The 18,734-nt window shown below is 40.7% G+C and overlaps 1 protein-coding gene across 2 annotated transcripts in view; it reads right to left on the reverse strand.

Moving 5' to 3' along the window:
- GCH1 (GTP cyclohydrolase 1) overlaps nt 1-18,734 on the reverse strand; it is a 61,417-nt gene that overhangs the window by 41,430 nt on the left and 1,253 nt on the right. The window lies entirely within an intron of this gene.

Raw genomic sequence — 18,734 nt, forward strand, 5'->3', positions numbered from 1 at the left:
GCAACCAGAGTGGCACGCCTCCACAGTTCCCTGTGCGTTGACTGAAGCACTTCTGTACTGAAGGGGTGGTGAATTAGAGAGGTGTGACCCACAGCAGCTCTGCCTTAAAGTGGTCTGGCGTTCCCCCACAGCCTTGCCAGGTTCACAGCCTCTCAGGTGAACTCCAGCACCCAGCACCTTCATCACTTCTCACGGACATCTTACCACAAGTGCATAAAGTATACAGCCGGTATAACTGTATTTTAAGCTATTTTAGTGACAAATTCCTTGTTTGGGATGTTTGTCAATGGCCTCTTGAACTGGGCCCTGATTCCTACTTGGAATAAAAACTAAGACAGGTACATAAAACAAATCATGCCTCACAGCGACAGCCACGAATTTCACTGAAACAGCATCTGGACATACGATCTCAAAAAAATTCAGCAGAGAACTCAGCAACTGCCAATTTCCTCCTCTAAACCTGGATGCTTTTTCTCAGAACTCCAGAGAAGTGAAAGATGTTGATTGGGCTGGGGAGAAGGGAGCCGGGGGAGAGACTCTTAATGTTTAGCAACCAAACCCACCCCCCAAAAAAAGAGGAAAAATTAGAGGAAGAGAGCAGACATAATGACCAAATACTGCAGGACAAGCCTCGTGGAGGACGTATGCCTGAGTCTCCAGCTCCAGTGTGAGAAGGAGAAAGAGTGGTTTTTCAAACCAGGCTATGCACTAAACTAAAACGCTCAATTGCCCTCCTGAGGAGAGGGTGATGGAAGATAATTTTTAAACGCAGGCAAGAGGCTGGAACACAATAAAACCTCACAGCTGTGGTGAGGAAAGACAGGAGGAAATGAGTCAAGTGTTTTCAGAAAGCAGAGATGTATTCCATGTCTGTAAGATCCATGTCTATAAGATCATGTCTGTAAGATGGGAGCAGACATCTAGAAAGCAAAACAGCCAGTAAAGACGTCACTGGACTTCAGGTGAGAGATGACTAAGAGTCAGACCAAGGCAAGGTAACAGAGTCTACAGATACTCATGAAATACAAAAGTCAGAACATGGGGCACAAGTAACCAAGGCAATTAATGAGAAGGAAGAATCACGAGATGAAATGAACAACCTTTACAGCATTTATAAATCTGTAAATGTGTTCAGGTAAAGCTGTCCATTAGAAGCGCTGACTTGCCAGAATGGACTTTAAAATCATCAGGGAAAGGAGCCAGCCCTTTCCAGGCTGATCTTTAAAAAGTTTAAAATAAACCTAACTGCTTTGAAAGCTTCATTTAATTCTGTGATACAGATAACTACAAATGTAAGTTGTGAAAAAAATATTCTTCTTATTCCAGAATACCTAAGAGCATAATCTTGACAATCATGGACTATTTCTGTTTAAAAAAGATAAAAAGAACTTCCTTCTAAGTTCAGCTCAAAATCCACCTCCTCTATAGTCAGCTGTGGTTTCAAGTTTCTCTGCCCTAAGAAGCCACCTTCCTTGTGACCACACAGAATCCCACTTGCTCCTCTCAGCAGGAACTCACTGTCTGGTCCCTGCTAAGACAGATCACAGGCCCCTTACGGGCCAGGCCAAGGCCAACCAGTTTTCCTTCCCCTTTAAGAGTTAGCACAGGGTCATTCACAGACCTAGTGTTTGACAAATAAATACGAACACAGTCAAAGTATCTTCAATTCTAAAGATTTCTTTAAATAAGTAAATCAAAATGTAATACAAATTTAAGAACATACAACATTCTACAGAATGAGTTACTGGTTAAAACAAGGACCAAATGGGTCTTTTCTAATTTTAAAATGATGTTCTTAACACGGATGAACCTTGAAGACATTATGCTAAGTGAAATAAGCCAGCCACAAAGGACAAAATGGTATGATTCCACTCATAGGTGGTCCCTGGAGTACTCAAAGGCACACAGAAAGTAAAACAGAGGTTACCAAGGGCTGGAAGGAAAGGGGATGAGGGAGTTATGGGCTAACAAGTAAGATTTCAGTTTGGGACAAAGAAAATTTTCTGGAAAGAGACTGCGGTGATGGTTGCACAACAGATGACTGTACTTAATGCCAATGAACTATACACGTAAAATGGTTAAAATGGTAAACTTTATGTTGTGTTATACCACACAAAAAAAGCAAACAAATTTTTAAAAAAAGGACATACAACATTCAACTATATGCAACATCAGCACAGTTGCAGATACGCTGTAGGAAACACAACTGGGTGAGCTGGTACAGATGCAACATAATTTTGCTATACTGTTTTGCCTAATTATCCAAACAGGAGACAAGATAAATTTGTATCTCTGCAATTTACATACCATTGTAATTAAACAAAAAATTCCTTTAAATAACAGGAAAGATTAAGAATTTATAACTTCATTTAACAAAAAGTACAAGCCCTAAAAACAGATATTTAAAACAGAACTAAAAAGTTTCTAAACAGTAAAACCATTAAAACAGACTCACAAGATACATGTATAACTGAATCTTTGCTGTATACCTGAAACTAACACAACACTGTTAACCAACTATACTCCAATATAAAATAAATATAAAATAAAAAGCTAAAAAAAAAGATTCACATTGATAAAGTAAAATGATCACAACCTAATTAAATGTGCTTTAGACAAAATATACAAAATTTTCGTTTTTTAAATATCTCCCACAGAAGATTAAGTGGAGAAGTTTGTTAGTTATTAATCCACGTTAGAACTGAGTGTAATTTAGCTAAATTTTTGCAATTATTCACAAATTCCCCTGATTAAAAATTTCATGAACTATCTTAAAGTCAGGATGTTAAATGATGCCTCAAAATGAAAACTCCTTGGCTTTCTCTTTGCTAGAATTCAGTACGAAAAGCAGAGTCCCTATGGGTTACGCTTCTCACATCTTAAATGGACCTTCATATTAAAACGTAACACAGTCACTTAAAACCTGAGTGGGCATGACGTTGCCTGGAACGTGAGCACGGTCCACACACACACCTGGATGCTGCTGCACTGCCCTCTCGCAAGACACCTGAACCAGACGCCCCTCAGTTTCCACCTCCTTATAATGAGGACAGTCTCCAAGTTGACGGGAGGATCATATGAGCTCACGTGCACACAACCAGGCTCACTTCCCAGGGTGTGGGTGCCCACCCTCTTTTCTTCAACCCCTAAGGCGTTCATTTACCAGCATCCAGCATGCTGATGCCTCAATACACACCAAGGGGAAGCTCACAAGATCCTACCCGTCCGGGAAAAATACCTCAAAAAAATGTCTTGTTTTCTGTAATTTGTCACATTACTCTCTAAAGTCCTACAATCTGACATCTAAGCACATTAAGCTATTGATATTACGAACACTGAAATAAAATCTCAGTACTCATTGATAACACAGACAGAATGTCTACAGCACTTCATAGACGCTGGGCACTTTATGTGTACTAACTTACTTAATCCCCCAGTAACCTTATAAGATAAGCGAGTACTATCAAATGCCTGTTTTACAGATGAGGCAAACAGGCACAGCTGCTCAGTAACAGGGTTTGATGCCAGGCAATCTGGCTCAAGTTCTTTGTCTCCGGACCTTTTCCTTCCGTTCTGGGTTCCTTTTTAAACCATTTCCTGCCCACTCCTACACTCCTGGATCTCCTGCCCCTCACTCCTCCCTTTAGGGCTGTCCCTGCTGGTTCTTCTCTCACTCTTCTTAGTGTCAGCATGCTGAAGGAGCTCAGGCACTCTCCTAGCTGCAACTGTCAGCCTGATACTCACAAATTTGAATTTCTAGCCTTAAACCATTATGTTATCTCTTGGCCTGTTTAAGTCACTTTCTTCTCTGCCTAAACACAAATTCTAACCATCCTCATTTCAACGTCTATTCTCGTTGCTTTTAGTGCATGACGAGATATCCCAGAGTTTACTGGTGAACAACTATTTTATTATGTCCTGGGATTCTGTGGGTCAGGACTTCAGACAAGGCACAGAGGAGATGACTGACCTCTCTCTGCTCCACAACATCTGGGGCTTGGCAGGGACGACTATTTGGCTGGGGACTAGAATCACCTGGAGGAGTCTTTACTCGAATGTCTAGGGTTTGGTGCTAGCTGGTGGGTGGGACCTCAGCTAAAGCCATCAGCTGGAACACCCAGACGTGGCCTCTCCTTGAGGCAGAGATCCTCACAGCACAGCAGCCTCAGAGTAGCTGGACTTTTACATGGTGGCTCAGGGCTCCAGAGTCTCCCATATTCTTAAAACACTTTCCAACTAATCCAAGCCCACAGTTCCTCCTCACCATAAAAGAAGGAATATACTAAGCATCAAGTGTTTTTCACATACCTTCTTAATTCTTTTAAGATCCCAAGCAAAGCAAGTATTATCATCCTTCACAAAAAGAGAAAGATGAAATTTAAGTTTAGAGACATGCCAATAATTATACAGATAGTTAAGGGACAAAGTCACATTCAAACTCAGAATCACGATGAAGATCAAGCTTGCAAATATACACATCTAAATATTTTTTCTCTAATTCCAGGGTAAAGGTTTTCCATAACCAGATTTTTCTTATCAGCTAACCATTAAAAAGTTGTATTTCTTTTGCTCCTAGACTTGAAACAAATTTGTCACGACGTTTTTAATTTATCTATTTAGAAATACATGCACATACTTCAAAAATCGAAAACTGAAAATATAGTGAAAAGTCAAGCATGTCATCTGCCATCTGCCCAGTTCATATCCCTGATTAACATGTAACCACTTGTGCATCCTCCAATTCTTAATGCAATATAAACATTTTATTGTCACCCACACCCCCCCACACACACGTTTCCCCTGCAAAACATAACTCGTCTGCATCATTTCACTATTCTAGGGGGTCAGTAGGGTGCTTCCTTTTTCATGGATGCAGTGACTAACCTTGAGCATAAGGCATTTTGTGTATGCAATTCCCAGAAAGAGGATTTTCAAATATGATATATGCATTCGTATTTAACAGTTGTTGCCAAATTATCATAAGGATAGTTACACTCTCAATGGTAATATCTGTTTCCCTGTAATTTCAATAATGTAATGAATATCAAGTTTCTAGGCTCTGGCCAAACAAGGAAAAAATATATCTTTGAGTGGTCTTTGTGTATATCTTTCAATGAAGGTGAGGTCAAGCAACTTTCTATGTATTTAAAAGCTATTTGTATCCCTTTCCTGTGAATTGTCTGCCCTCAGGTCTAGCCAACTCTTCAACTGTGTTTTTGGCCTTTCTCTCACATTAACTTCTAGCATCTCTTTTTATATTAGCACGGTTATTCTGTTGTCTACAATATGAACTGCAAATATTTCTTCCCAGTTTGTCATTTGACTTCATTTCTGTTAGTATTTGATATGTGAAAATTCTTGGTTTTTATATAAAGTAACTGTTTTCTTTTATGGCTTCTAGATTGAGTCATAATTAAGCAGATCTCCAGTGCAGAATTAAAGAAATATATATAAGAAAAATTAACAACTTTATATCTCTTTAAGCTTTATTTAAAATATTTCTAAATTTACTGAATGGTTGCAAAGATGGCCTAGAGTTTCCATATATTTTCTTTATAAAAGAACTCCAGTTAATAAATTCAGAAATTAAAGAACTAAATACCCCTATTTTTCAACTTCTAAAAAATACTGGATCTAGGCAGTCACCAAGGACTACTAAAATCAGTAACTGAAAGGCTGGTGAGAAACTCTTAAATGGATAATTGGGCTGATAACACCCAGAGCCTATCCATTTTAACATCACAGAATGATAGACAACCAGATATTTAGCTGCTTACCAGTGGAAAAATACGCCACCAACCACGAAGCATTCTTGACTAAATTTAAGAGTCAGTGTGGTGAGATGGAGGCAGGGAATTGTTGTTGTTGCTCAGTTGCCAAGTCATGTCCGACTCTTTGGGACCCATGGACTGCAGCACGCCAGGCTTCACTGTCCCTCACCATCTCCCAGAGTTTGCCCAAGTTCACATCCATTGAATCAGTGATGCCATCCAACTATCTCATCCTCTGCTACCCTCTTCTCCTTTGGCCTTCAATCTTTCCCAGCATCAGGGTCTTTTCCAATGAGTCAATTCTTCGCATCAGGCAGTCAAAGTATTGGAGCTTCAGCTTCAGCATCAGTCCTTCCAATGAGTATTCAGGGTTGAGTTCCTTTAAGATTGACTGGTTTAATCTCCTTGCTGTGAAAGGGACTCCCAAGAATCTTCTCCAGTACCACAATCCAAAAGTGTCAATTCTTCAGCACTCTGCCTTCTTTATGGTCCAGCTCTCACATTCATACATGACTACAGCAAAGACCATAGCTTTGACTATACAGATCTTTGTCACCAAAGTAATGTCTTTGCTTTTTAATACACATTATCTTCTAATTTCATGGCTGCAGTCACCATCAGTAGTGATTTTAGAGCCCAATAAGAGGAAATCTATCACTGCTTCCACCTTTTCCCCTTCTATTTGCCATGAAGTGATGGGACCAGAAACAGTTAGAAGCAACAGTTAGAACTGGACATGGAATAACAGACTGGTTCCAAATAGGAAAAGGAGTTCGTCAAGGCTGTATACTGTCACCCTGCTTATTTAACTTATATGCACAGTACATCATGAGAAACGCTGGGCTGGAGGAAGCACAAGCTGGAATCAAGATTGCCGGGAGAAATATTAATAACCTCAGATATGCAGATAACACCACCCTTATGGCAGAAAGTGAAGAACTAAAGAGCCTCTTGATGAAAGTGAGAAAGGAGAGTGAAAAAGTTGGCTTAAAGCTCAACATTCAGAAAACTAAGATCATGGCATCTGGTCCCATCACTTCATGGCAAATAGATGGGGAAACAGTGGAAACAGGGGCTGACTTAATTTTTCTGGGCTCCAAAATCACTGCAGATGGTGATTGTAGCCATGAAATTAAAAAAGGCTTACTCCTTGGAAGGAAAGTTATGACCAACCTAGACAGCATATTAAAAACCAGAGACATTCCTTTGCCAACAAAGCTACATCTAGTCAAGGCTATGGTTTTTCCAGTGGTCATGTATGGATGTGAGAGTTGGACTGTGAAGAAAGCTGAGCACCAAAGAATTGATGCTTTTGAACTGTGGTGTTGGAGAAGACTCTTGAGAGTCCCTTGGACTGCAAGGAGATCCAACGAGTCCATCCTAAAGGAGATCAGTCCTGGGTACTCATTGGAAGGACTGATGTTGAAGCTGAAACTCCAATACTTTGGCCACCTGATGTGAAGAGCTGACTCACTGGAAAAGACCCTGATGCTGGGAAAGATTGAGGGCAGGAGGAAAAGGGGACGACAGAGGATGAGATGGTTGGATGGCATCACTGACTCCATGGACATGGGTTTGGGTGGAATCCAGGAGTTGGCAATGGACAGGGAGGCCTGGCATGGGGAGGCCTGTTCATGGGGTCGCAAAGAGTCAGACACGACAGAGCGACTGAACTGAACTGAACTGATGGGACCAGATGCCATGATCTTAAGTTTTTTTTTAATACTGAGTTTTAAGCCAGCCTTTTCACTCTCCTCTTTCACCCTCATCAAGAGGCTCTTTAGTTCTTCTTCACTTTCTGCCATTAGAGTGGTATCATCTGCATATCTGAGGTTTTTGGTATTTCTCCCAGCAATCTTGATTCCAGCTTGTAACTCTTCCAGCCCAGCATTTTGGATGATGTGCTCTGTGTGCAAGTGAAAGTGTAAGTTGCTCAGTCATGTCCAACTCTTTGCAACCCATGGACTATACCATCCATGGAATTCTCCAGGCCAGAATACTGGAGTGGGTAGCCTTTCCCTTCTCCAAGGAATCTTCCCAACCCAGGGATCGAACCAAGGTCTCCTGCATTGCAGGCAGATTCTTTACCAGATGAGCCACAAAGGAAGCCCAAGAATATTGGAGTAGGTAGCTATCCCTTCTCTAGCAGATATTCCTGACTCAGGAATTGAACCAAGGTCTCCTGCACTACAGGTGGATTCTTTACCAACTGAGCTATCAAGGAAGCCCTGTACATACAACAGGGTGGTAATAAACAGCCTTGACATACTTCTTTATCAATTTTGAATCCATCAGTTGTTCCACATAAGGTTCTAACTCTTGCTTCCTGACCCACATACAGGTTTCTCAGGAGACAGGTAAGATGGTCTTGGTATTTCCATCTCTCTAAGTTTTTCCACAGTTTGTTAAGATCCACACAAAGGCCTTATTATCATAGTCAATGAAACAGAAGTAGATGTTTTTCTGGAATTCCCTTGCTTTCTCTACGATCCAATGAATGCTGCCAATTTGATTTCTGGTTCCTCTGCCTTTTCTAAACCCAGCTTGAACATCTGCAAGTTCTTGGTTCCGTTATGCTGAAGCCTAGCTTGAAGGATTTTGAGCATAACCTTACTAGCATGGCAGACGAGTACAACTGCCTGGTAGTCTCGACATTCCTTAGTACTGCCCTTCTTGGGAACTGGGATGAAGATTGACCTTTTCCAGTCCTGTAGCCACGGCTGGGTTTTCCAAATTGGCTGACATATTGAGTGCAACACTTTGATAACATCATCTTTTAGGATTTTAAATAGCTCTGCTGGAATCCCATGACCTCCACTAGCTTTACTGGCAACAGTGCTTCCTTCCTAAGGCCCACTAGAACTTCACACTCCAGGATGTCTGGCTCTGAGTGAGTGACCACACCATCGTGGTTATCTGGGTCATAAGATCTTTTTTGTACAGTTCTTCCATGTATTCTTGCCATCTCTTCTTGATCTCTTCTGCTTCGATTAGGTCTTTACCATTTCTGTCCTTTATTAAGCCCATCTTTGGATGAAATGTTCCTTTGATACTTGCAATTTTCTTGAAGAGATAGCTAGTCATTCCCTTTCTGTTGCTTTCTTCTAACTCTTTGCAGTGTTCATTGAAGAAGGCCTTTTTGTCTCTCCATGCTATTCTCTGAAACTCTCCATTTAGCTGGGTGTACCTTTCCTTTTCTCCCTTGCTTTTCGCTTCTCTTCCTTACTCAGCTGTTTGTAAAGCCTCCTCAGACAACCACTTTGTCTTGCATTTTTTTCTTTGGGATGGTTTGGTTCACTACCTCCAGTATAATATTATGAACCTCTGTCCATAGTTCTTCAGGCACTCTGTTTACTAGATCTAATCCCCTGAATCTATTTATCATTTCCAGTGTATATTTAGTGGGGATTTGACCTAAGTTGCACCTGACTGGCCTAGTGGTTTTCCCCACTTTTTTTAGTTTAAGCCTGAACTTTGTTATAAGGAGCTAATGATCTGAGCCACAGTCAGCTCTCAGTCTTGTTTTCACTGACTGTATACAGCTTGTCCATCTTCAGCTACAAAGAATGTAATCAGTCTAATTTTGGTATTGACCATTTGGTGATCTCCATGTGTAAAGTCGTCTCTTGTTGAAAAAGGGTATTCGCTATGACCAGGGCATTCTGTTAGCCTTTGCCCTGCTTCATTTTGTACTCCAAGGCTAAATTTGCCTCTTACACCAGGTATCTCTTGACTTTTTACTTTTGCATCCCAATTTCCTATGAATAAGACATCTTTTTTTGGCATTAGTTCTAGGAGGTCTTGTAGGTCTTCATAGAACTAATCAACTTCAGCTTCTTTGGCAAGCCTCTAAATCTAACTACTAGTATATAAGCAACACAGGAGCTAAAGGAACATGTTAAACTATTAGTAAATCGTGAGAAAATAATGAGCAGAACCCAGGAGGTGGGGAATTCTATAAGACAAATGACCTTGTTTCTTCAACAAATTGTTAGCAGATAAAAAGAAACAGCAAACTAACAAGTTAAAAGAGACTTGAAGACTTGATTTATCAGATATAATGTGTGACTCTTATCTGAATCCTTATTCAAACAAAGCAATTTATAAAGAGATACCTCTGAGAAAAATCAAAGAAATGTTAACAATGGTTAGATATAATCTAGTGGAGGTGATGGAATTCCAGTTGAGCTACTCCAAATCCTGAAAGATGATGCTGTGAAAGTGCTGCACTCAATATGCCAGCAAATTTGGAAAACTCAGCAGTGGCCACAGGACTGGAAAAGGTCAGTTTTCATTCCAATCCCAAAGAAAGGCAATGCCAAAGAATGCTCCAACTACCGCACAATTGCACTCATCTCACACGCTAGTAAAGGAATGCTCAAAAGTCTCCAAGCCAGGCTTCAGCAATATGTGAACCGTGAACTTCCTGATGTTCAAGCTGGTTTTAGAAAAGGCAGAGGAACCAGAGATCAAATTGCCAACATCTGCTGGATCATGGAAAAAGCAAGAGAGTTCCAGAAAAATATCTATTTCTGCTTTATTGACTATGCCAAAGCCTTTGACTGTGTGGATCACAATAAACTGTGGAGGATTCCTAAAGAGATGGGAATACCAGACCACCTGATCTGCCTCTTGAGAAATTTGTATGCAGGTCAGGAAGCAACAGTTAGAAGTGGACATGGAACAACAGACTGGTTCCAAATAGGAAAAGGAGTTCGTCAAGGCTGTATACTGTCACCCTGCTTATTTAACTTATATGCAGAGTACATCATGAGAAACGCTGGACTGGAAGAAACACAAGCTGGAATCAAGATTGCCAGGAGAAATATCAATAAGTTCAGATATGCAGGTGACACCACCCTTATGGCAGAAAGTGAAGAGGAACTCAAAAGCCTCTTGATGAAAGTGAAAGTGGAGAGTGAAAAAGTTGGCTTAAAGCTCAACATTCAGAAAATGAAGATCATGGCATTCGGTCCCACCACTTCAAGGGAAATAGACGGGGAAACAGTGTCAGATTTTATTTTTCTGGGCTCCAATATCACTACAGATGGTGACTGCAGCCATGAAATTCAAAGACGCTTACTCCTTGGAAGGAAAGTTATGTCCAACCTAGATAGCATATTGAAAAGCAGAGACATTACTTTGCCAACAAAGGTTCGTCTAGTCAAGGCTACGGTTTTTCCTGTGGTCATGTATGGATGTGAGAGTTGGACTGTGAAGAAGGCTGAGTGCCGAAGAATTGATGCTTTTGAACTGTGGTGTTGGAGAAGACTCTTGAGAGTCCCTTGGACTGCAGGGAGATCCAACCAGTCCATTCTGAAGAAGATCAGCCCTGGGATTTCTTTGGAAGGAATGATGCTAAAGCTGAAACTCCAGTACTTTGGCCACCTCATGCGAAGAGTTGACTCATTGGAAAAGACTCTGATGCTGGGAGGGATTGGGGGCAGGAAGAAAAGGGGACGACAGAGGATGAGATGGCTGGATGGCATCACTGACTCGATGGACGTGAGTCTCAGTGAACTCCGGGAGTTGGTGATGGACATGGAGGCCTGGCATGCTGCAGTTCATGGGGTTGCAAAGAGTCGGACACGACTGAGAGACTGATCTGATCTGATCTGATTGATTTCAAATATGATACTATTTTAAAGTCTTTATATTTTAGAGATACAGTAAAGTCTTTATCAATGAAATGACATATCTAGGATTTGCTTTAAAATAACTCAGCAGGTGATTCATATTGATGCATGGCAGAAACCAACACAATATTGTAAAGCAATTATCCTTCAATTAAAACTAAATAAATTTTAAAATAATTCAGCAGGGAAGGTGTGTGACAAGCAGGATGAATAAAGGCAGACTTCTGTTTGTATTAATGGTTGGGTGATAGACATATTCAAACTCATTATACTATTCTAACTTTGTTTACATTTGAACATTTCTACAATAATTTAAAAACTGACTGCAATCCTGACATTTTCTAGCAATTTTTCCCCGTCAGAATTTTGATGTGCCAGGCAAACAGGCCAGTCACTTCAATCGATACCTTGGAATAACATGTTGACTGAATATAGAAAAAGCCAGGTGCACGACTCCATGAAGAACAAAGATGTTTAAAGGATGACTTCTGGCATAGAAGTGTCAGGAGATCCAACAGAAATAACTCCCATGACTTTTTCATAAAGCTAAATCCTCTACATCTTTCTTTAGTGTTTAAAAAAACAAGCAGCATTTATTGAGCATTTATGCACAGAGCACTGTGCTAGAAGACACACATTAGGAAAGGGTCCCTGTCTTTAAGAAATTAATTCAAACATTCATCAACTTGTCTACATGTGCTGGGCAATCTGCTAGACATTCTAAGGTAAGGACAGACAGTCACTTTTCTTCTAGAAAACTGTGACTCAGGCTTTAATAAAACCAAATTCTAATGAGCAAATGTTCTCTCAACCTTGAGTGTAACAAATTTACCTTGATTCAGACAATCTTTGAACAATCTTTGATTAACACAATCTAAATTATCCCTCAATCTAATTTCCATAAGCTCAATGGAGAATGTATAACCATAGGGAACATATTCATTATATTACCTAGAATTATGAATTGTTCATATAATCTTACATTCATAATCTAGGATTCATCAAAGATTAGATAGTTGCCCTCTCCTGGCAAATTTCTTTACTGCAGTCTGACTCAACCAAATACTGGACTCAAATTAGAGAGGTATACAGCAATGAGTCAGTGGGGGAATGCCCAGGCATGGAACAGTTTCCAGAGCTGGACAAAGAAAATAGCAGAGAAGATACAAAAAGGAAAGACGAGGAGAAGGGAGGTGATTCAAATAAATCTGTAAATTACTACTGTTACAATTAAGTTGTGAGAGATTATGAGGATTCTCATTCTCTATCATTCTCCCAATGCTGATACTTTTCAGATAAAGTGAAAGTGAAAGTCTCTCAGTTGTGTCTAACTCTTTGCGACCGCATGAACTATACAGTCTGTGGAATTCTCTAGGCCAGAATACTGGAGTGGGTAGCCTTTCCCTTCTCCAGGGGATCTTCTCAATCCAGGGACTGAACCCAGGTCTCCCGCATTGCAGGCAGATTCTTTACCAGCTGAGCCACAAGGGAAGTTCAAGCCTTGGGTAAGTTCTTTCTGTGCCTCAGTTTCCTTATCCCTAAAAATAGGGCTAAGTTCAAGCCTTGGGTAAGTTCTTTCTGTGCCTCAGTTTGCTTATCCCTAAAAATAGGGCTAATATTACCTACCCCATTGGCTTATTGTAAGGATCGATAAGGCAATACATGTAAAGAATGCACAACTGTGTTCAGCACGTAGTAATCAGTTGTGTTTGTTGCTATTCAGATGTCAGCTCAAGCATCCACACTTCCGATCTCCCAGCACAGATGAAGTTCCTTTGTTAAATGCTCTCATGGAGCTGTGTTCTTTTCATCATTACATTTCTCCATCTATAATCACACATTCTTGTGATTCTATTGAATATGTGACTTAATCCAATAGACTATTCTATGAGAGAAGAAACCATATCTGGTTTTACTCAGTCTACTTCCCAGCATTCAGCACAGTGGGTGGTACTCAATGAATAAATGAAATTCAATTATAAAGTTCCCAGACAGTCTAATGAATAACATCACTTAACACTCGAATAGGCTAAATTGTGTTGAAGATAAGGTGAAATCCTAAATCTCAGTACCTCAGAGTGTGACCTTATTTGGAAATAGAGTTAACTGCAAACATCATTAGCTAAATTAAGATGAGGCATGTGTGCTAAGTTGCTTCAGTCACATCTGACTTTTTGCAACCTTATGGACTGTAACCCACCAGGCTCCTCTGTCCATGGGATTTTCCAGGCAAGAATACTGGAGTGGGTTACCATGCCCTGCTCCTGGGGATCTTCCTTACCCAGGGATCAAACTCGTGTGTCTTATGTCTCTTGCATTGGCAGGCAAGTTACCACTAGCACCACAAGGCATACTGGAGTAAAATGGACTTAATCCTATGTGACTTGATATCCTTAAAAAAGGGAAATTTGGACACCAACAGAAGCAGAGATGGGAGTAATGTAGCTGCAGGCTAAGAAACACCAAGGACTGCCAGCTACCCCCAGAAGCTGGGAAGAGGCAAGGGAAGGACGCCCCTGACTCCCTTCAGTTTTCAGAGGGAGTGTGGTTCCACCAATGCCTTGAATTCAGACTTCTAGTCTCCAGCACTGTGAGACAGGTTTCTGTTGTTTGAACAGTTCAGTCTGTAGTACTTTGATATAGCAGTCCATTGAAACTAGGACAAGTACCAGTTTGTTTGGTATTTCAAAGTTATGTGTAGTGACTTTTCCTCCCAGGCCAGAAAAAAAAAAAAAATGTTAATAGATAATACATTTTTAGAAGAAACTAGTAAGACTTGCTTTTCTCCTCCATTCTCAATGACTATACCCTAAAATCCAGTCATATACTTTAACAGTCTTGTTATTTTTTTCTTCTTTATTCACTATACCTTCTTCAGCAATATACAGAACTAAGTCCTACACAAGATTCATTAACAAAATGAAAACAAAATTTAGTAGTGAATCGAGATTTAAATGAACTATACACATCCAAAATAGTACCTCTCAATGATGAGGTTAACTTTTCTACACCATACTTTACAACTTAGGTCATAAATTCATCTTTTGCCCACAATATGGGAGGGGATAATAAATAAGTTGACTTTTTGCCCCCCTGCACATCTTAGAAGTTGTTACAATTCTTACTTTATTGTGGGATTCTGAAATGGTAAATCACAGAAGTTTGTGAGTCAAAGAAAAAGAAAACCTTTTGTGAGTGCTGGCATATTTCAGTATGAAGTGGCTAAGACTCAATTTTGTACAAACAGAATACCTAATGCCTGGCTTTATCTTTAGAGAATAGCTGTCATCTTGCAGTGTACATGGTTGAGGCAGAGTGGGGGGCCAGTCAAGAAGCCCATCACCTGTGGTGTCATCGCTTCCTCCTGCGTTACATACAGGTCCACATGCTCCCCAAATCTGGGACACTGTCAGCTTGATTCATGAAAACTTCTCTGGCATCCTGGACAAGACAAGCTAAAATCTATTTCAACTAGAAATGTGACAGAAGAGTCAAGACTCTTGTGTATTTCCGTAAACTCATAAAAAGGACAATTAATGAGACAAGTTATACTCAGCCTCTGGTGGATAATACTTTCTAAGGCTTCCCTTGTGGCTTAGCTGGTAAAGAATCCACAGGCAATGTGGGAGACCTGGGTTCGATCCTTGGATTGGAAAGATCCCCTGGAGAAGGAAAAGGCTACCCACTCCAGTATTCTGGCCTGGAGAATTCCATGGACTGTATAGTCCATGGGATTGCAAAGAGTCAGACACCACTGAGTGACTTTCACTTTCACTTTTTAGTGTCCCTGATGGCTCAGATGGTGAAGAATCTGTCCGCAATGCAGGAGACCCAGGTTCAATTCCTGAGTCAGGAAGATCCCCTGGAGGAGGGAATGACAACCCACTCCAGTATTGTCGCCTGGAGAATTCCATGGACAGAGAAGCCTGGTGGGCTACAGTCCATGGGGATCACAAAGAGTCAGACACGACTGAGTGACTAACACTTTCACTTTCACTGTCTAAGAGGTTGTTACCATTTACACCCAGGAGAGGACAGGGGAAGGGAAGGGTCAGACACAAGGACATGAAGACCAAAAACCTCAGGGAATAGTAGAACCTCCAATTTAATTAAGGTTCTGAATTTCAGAAATACTGGAAATACAGGAAATATTTAGAAAGAAGACCTCAGCAAAGTAAATTCTTGAATATGTAAGAGAACTTGGATGTGGTTAAACTCAAATGGAACAGCAATAGATAAAGGTGAGCTGTCCTGTGATGCTATTCAAAGGACAGCCAGTTCCTGGAAGACATGAGTTTCTCTTCCAGCCTTCCCTCCACTATGAACTACAGCCCAGTGGCGAACAATAACCAGGAGACTTGCACAACCTTGACACAGCCCTGTTACAGCTGACCACAGGTGTACCCATTATAAGGTACACAAAGGAAAGTAAAGAAAAGTGTAGCAAGGGTCATGAAGCTACACTGCAGCACAAGGGGAACTGAAAGACTCCCCAAACACCAGAAACTAGCATCAATCCACTCGAGAGGAACTGAAAAAAGATACAATAATAATTTGGGGAATATAAAGTAAAAATTTATTTAATTTTATATTTCACAATATTTAATTCAACACTAGTAACAGGAATTAATACACAGAGATATAAAAGATGTTAAGTATCTTATTTATAGAGAAGTGATAGTTTCAAATAAGTTTGTTTCTATCCAAAATAATCTATAGTGGGCATTGAATTATGATCTCTAAAGAAATAAAAATTAGGAATTGGGTAAGAGTGTTTTCCCTATTACTTATTTCTGTATTTTCTATAGATTTAAAGTACCCTTCCCTCTCCCACCTAGGCGGGCCCAAGGCCTGGACCTCCGCCTTCTGGTCCATTCCCTTAAGTTCAGCATCATCCTTGTCAGCCTCTCCTCTGTCTTCTCTTTATGCACCTCTAAGAAATCAATGGAAACAGTGTCAGACTTCATCTTTGTGGGCTCCAAAATCACTGCAGATGGTGACTGCAGCCATGAAATTCAAAGACACTTACTCCTTGGAAGAAAAGTTATGACCAACCTAGATAGCATATTCAAAAGCAGAGACATTACTTTGCCAACAAAGGTCCATCTAGTCAAGGCTATGGTTTTTCCTGTGGTCATGTATGGATGTGAGAGTTGGACTGTGAAGAAGGCTGAGCGCCGAAGAATTGATGCTTGTGAATTGTGGTGTTGGAGAAGACTCTTGAGAGTCCCTTGGACTGCCAGGAGATCCACCCAGTCCATTCTGAAGGAGATCAGCCCTGGGATTTCTTTGGAAGGAATGATGCTAAAGCTGAAACTCCAGTACTTTGGCCACCTCATGCGAAGAGTTGACTCATTGGAAAAGACTCTGATGCTGGGAGGAATTGGGGGCAGGAGGAAAAGGGGACGACAGAGGAAGAGATGGCTGGATGGCATCACTGACTCAATGGACATGAGTTTGAATGAACTCCGGGAGATGGTGATGGACATGGAGGCCTGGCATGCTGCGATTCATGGGGCTGCAAAGAGTCGGACACGACTGAGCGACTGAACTGAACTGAACTGAAGAAATCAATATTAAGTCCTTAAGTATGATCCTCTAGATAGAGGCTTTCAAAATTTTGACCACAATATAAGAAACACATGCTACATATGCAGCTAGTACATACTGCCCCCAGAAAAAAATTATACCAATAAAACCTACTTGGAAGTTTCTCAAAACATTTACCCTTACTACATATGATAGACTGATTTTTCTCCATTGTACTCCACCTATTTTAATGCTGGTGACCCAAGTACTAGGTCAGAACTCAGTCTGAAATGCTTAGTAGAGATGATAACACTGATATATCTTACTAAGTAGCAACATTAGGAAGCAGATAAGAGTTCTGTCTTTAGTCTGCCAGGATTCAAACACCAGCCAACCACTTGAAGTTGTCAACCTCTCTACTTCTGCTTCCTTATCATGGGGTAAAAGAACAGTGCTTAATTCAGAAATGAAGGTTAACCAAGACCACACATATAAAGCACTTGGAGCATGAAAAGTATTCAATTAATGGCTATTAATAATTCTTAAATGGTCTGTGAGTTTTTATTGTGTAAAATATATACATAACACTCATCATCTTAACCATTTTAACATGTGAAATTCAGAGGCAGTTAGCACATTCATAATGTGTGCAACCATCAAAACTCTCTAATCCCAGAACACTTTCACCATCCCAAAAGGAAACCTAGAACCCGTTAAGCCCATTAAGCAGTTTCTCCCCATTTCACTCTTCTCCCCAGGCCCTCTTGGGCACGATGATGATTAGATTCTCCCTAATCTGATTTCTCTTCCTAGGTCCATAGACTTTTTAAATAATAAATTAACACTTGACTAGAATCATTTTCTTAGGTAGAATGAAGTGTTCTTTACAGTCAATAGTTCTATGGCTCATAAAACAAACCTCTACGAATCATTTCTTAGGTGAACCTTTTTGAGCCACTTAAGGTAATTCTGTGACCTGCCTCAGGGTCAGAAATCGCTCTCTCTGTGAATTCTATTAGGGCAAGATTTCCAAAGCTTGACCAAGTGCAAAGGCCCCTTTCAGTGTACACAAGAGGCAGACCGAGCAAGGCCCTGAGAAAACGTTTCTACATCGTGGAATATCACCAAATCATAGAATATTTACAAAAGGAAGAATGTTTATTCTTCAGTCTTTGCATTTTGAAATTCTGTATTCAAGGCTCCAAACGTTTACCAACATGGGGTTAAAAAAAGTACACACGGACACAGAACAAGATATCCAGGTCTTGGCTTTAGGATGCAGTGTCATTTCCTTTTTGGACCTCACCCCTCTCACACTGATTTCCCACCCTTCCTTTGGGGTGGCGGGAGACCAGTGCAAAAATAACTGTTTTTCCCAGAATCAATTAAGGGAGTCTCCAGAAACTCGGGGAAAATAAACCTGACCCGGGAGGTAGGTAACCTGGCAAAGCAGCTCTGTTACTCTTTGAGAAATGGTGACGGCAGAAGGTTTCTTGGGTCAAAGAAATAAATGTCACCAAGAGGTACAGAAGATGTGAACTGGAAAACAACGTCCTTAGTCCCACTTGTGTAAGTCAGAGCTTTTTTTTTTTTTTACTCTCCCTCTTTTTTTTTAATTTGACCAACACCCCTCACCCAGAAAACAGGCAGCGAAGTCCTCTGTTAATTTCCACCCCAACCCTGCACCCTTGCTCTCGGCCTCCTGGGCAAAAGCCTGACCCTCCTCTGGCGCGGAGAGCACTGGGTCAACCCTGTTCCTTTGGGATGGGGGATGAGGGGTGGGTGATACAGGGACTCC

This window comes from Bos indicus, chromosome 10, assembly GCF_029378745.1.
Source record: "Bos indicus isolate NIAB-ARS_2022 breed Sahiwal x Tharparkar chromosome 10, NIAB-ARS_B.indTharparkar_mat_pri_1.0, whole genome shotgun sequence".
In the NCBI taxonomy this organism is placed as follows: domain Eukaryota; kingdom Metazoa; phylum Chordata; class Mammalia; order Artiodactyla; family Bovidae; genus Bos; species Bos indicus.